The sequence below is a fragment of the Nerophis ophidion genome, linkage group LG05 (assembly GCF_033978795.1).
Source record: "Nerophis ophidion isolate RoL-2023_Sa linkage group LG05, RoL_Noph_v1.0, whole genome shotgun sequence".
Lineage (NCBI taxonomy): Eukaryota > Metazoa > Chordata > Actinopteri > Syngnathiformes > Syngnathidae > Nerophis > Nerophis ophidion.
Window position 1 is genome coordinate 29,549,722 of NC_084615.1, and position 5,997 is coordinate 29,555,718.

The following is a 5,997-nucleotide window of genomic DNA, read 5'->3' on the forward strand; positions in this document are numbered from 1 at the left end:
AACATTTAATGGAAGCTCCTTTTATACCCAATCATGGCACCCACCTGTTTCCAATTAGCCTGTTCACCTGTGGGATGTTCCAAATAAGTGTTTGATAAGCATTCTTCAACTTTCTCTGTCTTTTTGCCACATGCGCCAGCTTTTTTTAAACATGTTGCAGGCATCAAATTCCAAATGAGCTAATATTTGCAAAGAATAAAGTTGTCCAGTTCGAACATTAAGTATCTTGTCTTTGCAGTCTATTCAACTGAACATAGGTTAAAAAGGATTTGCAAATTTTTGTATTCTGTTTTTATTTACCATTTACACAACGTGCCGACGTCACTGGTTTTGGAATTTGTAGGAAGACTCATGCATGCAGGGCCTTTCAAACGTGTACAATACGGGACCAGGTCACTTGCTTACATATTTCTCTTTTTAATGTCATAAAGCTCAGATTTGCACATCGCAGCATTGTGATCCACAATATTTGTCTTCAACCTAATCATCCTACTTGACTACCTGAGCATTTTCTTTACACAAAAAATGATAAATTAAGCATTCACATTTCCACAGTTTCCATGCGAGTGACAACTAAAGCGGGAGACATAACCCTTGGTGTGGAAGGAAAGGATGTATCACGACACACTCTAGCGCAAGGGTCACCAACCTTTTTGAAACCAAGAGCTACTTCTTGGGTACTGATTAATGCGAAGGGCTACCAGTTTGATACACACTTAAATAAATTGCCAGAAATAGCCAATTTGCTCAATTTACCTTTTAATAAATAAATATATATATATATATATATAAATGGGTATTTTTGTCCGTCATTCCGTCGTACATTTTTGTTCCTTTTACGGAAGGTTTTTTTGTAGAGAATAAAAGATGAAGAAAACACTAAACTGAACGGTTTAAAAGAGGAGAAAACACGAAAAAAATAAAATTTTAATTTTGAAACATAGTTTATCTTCAATTTAGACTCTTTAAAATTCAAAATTCAACCGAAAAAAAATGAAGAGAAAAACTAGCTAATTCAAATCTTTTTGAAAAAATTTAAAAAATAATTCATGGAACATCATGAGTCATTTTTCTTGGTTAAGATTAATTTTAGAATTTTGATGACATGTTTTAAATAGGTTAAAATCCAATCTGCACTTTGTTAGAACATATAACAAATTGGACCAAGCTATATTTCTAACAAAGACAAATCATTATTTCTTCTAGATTTTTCAGAACAAAAGTTTTAAAAGAAATTCAAAAGACTTTGAAATAAGATTTAAATTTGATTCTACAGATTTTCTAGATTTGCCAGAAGAATTTTTTTTAATTTTAATCATAAGTTTGAAGAAATATTTCACAAATATTCTTCATTGAAAAAACAGAAGCTAAAATGAAGAATTAGATTAAAAAGTATTTGTTATTCTTTACAATAAAAAAAATAATTTACTTGAACATTGATTTAAATTGTCAGGAAAGAAGAGGAAATAATTTAAAAGGTAAAAAGGTATATGTGTTTAAAAATCCTAAAATCATTTTGAAGGTTGTATTTTTTCTCTGAAATTGTCTTTCTGAAAGTTATAAGAAGCAAAGTAAAAAATTAAATGAAAGAAACGAGTGAAGAGAAAGTCTTTAAAATATTTTCTTGGATTTTCAAATTGTATTTGAGTTTTGTCTCTCTTAGAATTAAAAATGTCAAGCAAAGCGAGACCAGCTTATATTACATACAATTTAAAAAATAGAGGCTGCTCACTGGTAAGTGCTGCTATTTGAGCTATTTTTTAGAACAGGCCAGCGGGCTACTCATCTGGTCCTTACGGGCAGGCACCACGTTGGTGACCCCTGCTCTAGCGTTACTGAGGCTTGAGCAAGTGTAAGGCACAAACGCCGAATCGACAAAAAAGGGAGTCAACATTTTCTATTTGTTTACTTTATTCAGCTCGTTCATCGTTAAAGCTGATGGATGATACGTGAGCCATAACGCCGTCATTTGGGATAGAGGTGTTGTTGTTTGCTAGCAGAAGGTTGAAAGAAATAATTTTTAGTGGAAGAATATCCATAAAAAAATGATTGTAAAATTGGTGAGAATCTGGATAAAAGTGTGGAAACAAGACCCTATGTTCACAAATTCAGTCCACTTGCATTGGGGCCATGTGGTGCAGTGAGGATTGAGATCCAGCTTGGGCTTGATGGACCTTGGTTAGACCTGTAGTGCTACCTGGATCCACTATTGTGCCGTGTTGACCACTTAAGCTTACCGTTTTATATTCATAAATTGGATTAAAGTTGTTTTTCCATGCAACACATTTCTTTGGTAGGCCAGCTAGCTTAGGCGGACCAGAGATTTTCTTTTTTTTTAGTCCGAGAACATCTATTCTCAAAGTGTGGTACCACGGGAAGACCGTAGTTCGAGCTAAGCTGTGGTGCTACTTGCAAAACTAAATATCCGAGGTGTGGTACTTGGTGTAAAAAGCTTGAAAACCCGAGAAGAACGGTCTACAGAGTCCCCTCAAAAGGGTCCATCGTCTTTTTTGGTTCGAACAGAGGCGATAACAGAGTCTTGGCCTTTGACCCTCGGTCTTGGGGAGGAAGTGGGCGGAAGCGAGAGTCTTCTTCTGATGGACAGAAGCCTGAGGATCTCGCCCACCTGAGCTTCCAGCATGGACAGCCGGCCGCTCAGAAGCTGAATGTCCCTCTTCAGCTCCACCTTGGCCTCGTACAACGTGACCTGCAGGAGGTCCCGCTCAGACGCGGGTGCCCCGAACGGGTTCCTCTCCATGGGGCTGCGCTCCATGGGGCTGCGCTCGAACGAGCTCCTGGAATCGCCCGCCCGGTCGATGCGCAGGTCGCTCTTTGTGATGCCGCTGTCGCACGAGTCCGTTTTATGCAGGGCGGTGGCTTCTCCTGCGTTGGCACCGCGCTCCCCGCCGTCTTCCTGGTTCTGGTTCTGGTTGGCAGCCGCTATTGGTTCCGAGGACTGAGATCCTTTGGTCCAAGCCTCCGGTTTCTCAGGTGGCTTCTCCTGCTCTGCTTGAGGAGGTGGTGCCGGTGCAGTTGAGGTAGCGTTCTTAAACTTGGCCCACCCTCTGGTCCCTCCTTTGCGGGCGGTGAGGCCCCCAGGCCCCTCTGCGCCCGCACCCCGACCCTGCGCCAGGCTGTTGACCCCTTGACTCTGCGTCTTTTCCACTGAAGGCCTCAACTGAGCATTTGTTGTGCAGTTTTGCTCGGACTTCTCCGCAGAAGCGACCACCATGCCCCGAGAAACTCCAGCACCCGTCTGCTGGGGGGCAACAGGCGGAGCTTGGCCACCGGTGGTGTTGGTGTGAGGCAACTCCTCCTGCACACTGTTGTGATCCAGGTATGACGGAGACTCCTCTGGCGTTTGGCCGTCCCTCTGATGCCGGAACCTCTGGAAGAGCTTCCGCACCGGGTGGTCGTCCGGGATGGAGAGTGCCACCTCGGTCCTCTGGCGCTCCTGTTCCCGCTTCACGTCAGCTATCTTTCTGAAGATGACCTGGTAACAGAGAGAAGCTTGCATGGTGGAAATATAACAATACATCAAATACACTATTTACATTACTAAATAGATAGTTAAAAATAGTATTATTATCAATGAGTATTTTGTGGCATTAACTAATACATTTATTCTATAAAAAGCTAAATAAATATTAACACAACATACATAACAACATACATATGTTCAGGAAATTGTCCATATTTTTCACAAATACTAAAGGTATTGAGAAAAATTGCGCCTACGTTAGAGGAATTTGTCTGGTGTTCGTGTTCACATAAACACAGTCCCAGAGAAGCAACTAACACATTGCAGTCATGTTGTCGTTATAAAAGAATATACATTCAATGATAGCTAATGTTAGTTACTATGACTGACGGAGCACAAAGATAATGTGTGAAAACCACGCCCGATATGTGACACATACCTACTAAAAGCTGTCAGAGGGCGGGATGTAATGCTCACAACACTTTGGAAGGTTAGCACTCCCTAGGCAGCCACATAAAGGTTGCAAAACTTATTTGTATTTTTATTTTATTATTTATCTATTTATTTATTTATTTAGAAATAGTCAAAGCAATGTGGTTGCAGATTATCTCTACTTATACAGTAGGCCAGTGGTCACCAACCTTTCTACAGGTGCTGTTCATATTATTAGAATATCATGAAAAAGTTGATTTATTTCAGTAATTATATTCAGAATGTGAAACTTACATATTATATCAATTCATTACACACATAGTGATATATTTGAAATGTTTATTTCTTTAAATTTTGATGATTAGTACTGACAATTACTGAAAATCCCAAATTCAGTATCTCAGAAAATTTGAATATTAGTTACGACTAGAACCAAAAAGATTTTTTAGAAATGTGGGCCAACTGAAAAGTATGAACATGGAAAGTTTCAGCATGTACGGCAATTAATACTTAGTTGCAGCTCCTTTTGCCTGAATTGCTGCAGCAATACGGCGTGGCATGGAGTCGACCAGTCTGTTGCACTCCTCAGGTGTTATGAGAGCCCAGGTTGCTTTAATAGTGGCCTTCAGCTCTTCAGCATTGTTGGGTCTGGCATCTCGCATCTTCCGCTTCACAATACCTCATAGGTTTTCTATGGGGTTAAGGTCAGGTGAGTTTGCAGGCCAATCAAGAACAGGGATACCATGGTCCTTAAACCAGGTACTGGTAGATTTGGCACTGTGTGCAGGTGCCAAGTCATGTTGGAAAATGAAATCTTCACCTCCATAAAATTGGTCCGCGGCAGGCAGCATAAAGTGTTCTAAAACTTTCTGGTAGACTGCTGGCATTGACCCTAGACCTCTGGAAACACAGTGGACCAACACCAGCAGATGACATGGCACCCCAGACCATTACCGATTGTGGAAATTTGACACTGGACTTCAGGCAACGTGGATTCTGTGCCTCTCCTGTCTTCCTCCTTCCTCCTTGATTTCCAAAGGAGATACAACATTTACTTTCATCTGAAAACATAACTTTGGACCACTCAGCAGCAGTCCGGTCCTTTTTGTCTTGAGCCCAGGCAAGACGCTTTTGACGTTGTCTCTTATTCAAGAGTGGCTTTACACAAGGAATGCGATAGCTGAAGCCCATATCTTGCATACGTCGGTGCGTGGTGGTTTTTGAAGCACTGACTCCAGCTGAAGTCCACTCTTTGTGGATCTCCCCCATAATTTTTTAATCGGTTTTGTTTGACAATCCTCTCCAGGGCGCGGTTATCCCCCTTGCTTGTACACTTTTTTCTACCACATCTTTGTCTTCCCTTCGCCTTTCCGTTAATGTGCTTGGACACAGAACTCTGGGAACATCCAACCTCTTTGGCAATGACCTTTTGTGTCTTGCCCTCCTTCTTTAAAGTATCAATGGTCATCTTTTGGACAGTTGTCAAGTCAGCAGTCTTCCCCATGATTGTGTGTCATACAGAATCAAAACGAGAGACTATTTAAAGGCTTTTCCAGGTGTTTTGAGTTAGTTAGCTAATTAGAGTGTGGCACCAGGTGTCTTCAATATCTGACCTTTTCACCATATTCTAATTTTCTGATATGTTGAATTTAGGGTTTTTATTGGTTGTCAGCTATAATCATCTCCTTTTTGGCAAAAAACACTTGAAATGTATCAGTCTGTTTGGAATAAATGTATACATTCTACAAGTTTGACTTTCTAAATGGAATTAATTAAATAAATCAACTTTTTCATGATATTCTAATATGACCAGCACCTGTATATGTGTGTATATGTATATATATATATTTATATACACACATACATATACAGTGGGGCAAAAAAGTATTTAGTCAGCCTCCAATTGTGCAAGTTCTCCCACTTTAAATGATGACAGAGGTATGTAATTTTCATTATAGGTACACTTCAAATGTGAGAGACAGAATGTGAAAAAAACAATCCAGGAATTCACATTGTAGGAATTTTAAAGAATGTATTTGTAAGTTATGGTGGAAAATAAGTATTTGGTCACTTCAAACAAGGAA

The 5,997-nt window shown here is 40.0% G+C and overlaps 1 pseudogene; it reads right to left on the reverse strand.

The window, feature by feature from the left end:
* Positions 1 to 305: 305 nt before the first annotated feature.
* The window catches only part of LOC133552895 (potassium voltage-gated channel subfamily H member 5-like), a 58,747-nt pseudogene continuing 53,055 nt past the window's right edge, over positions 306 to 5,997 (reverse strand).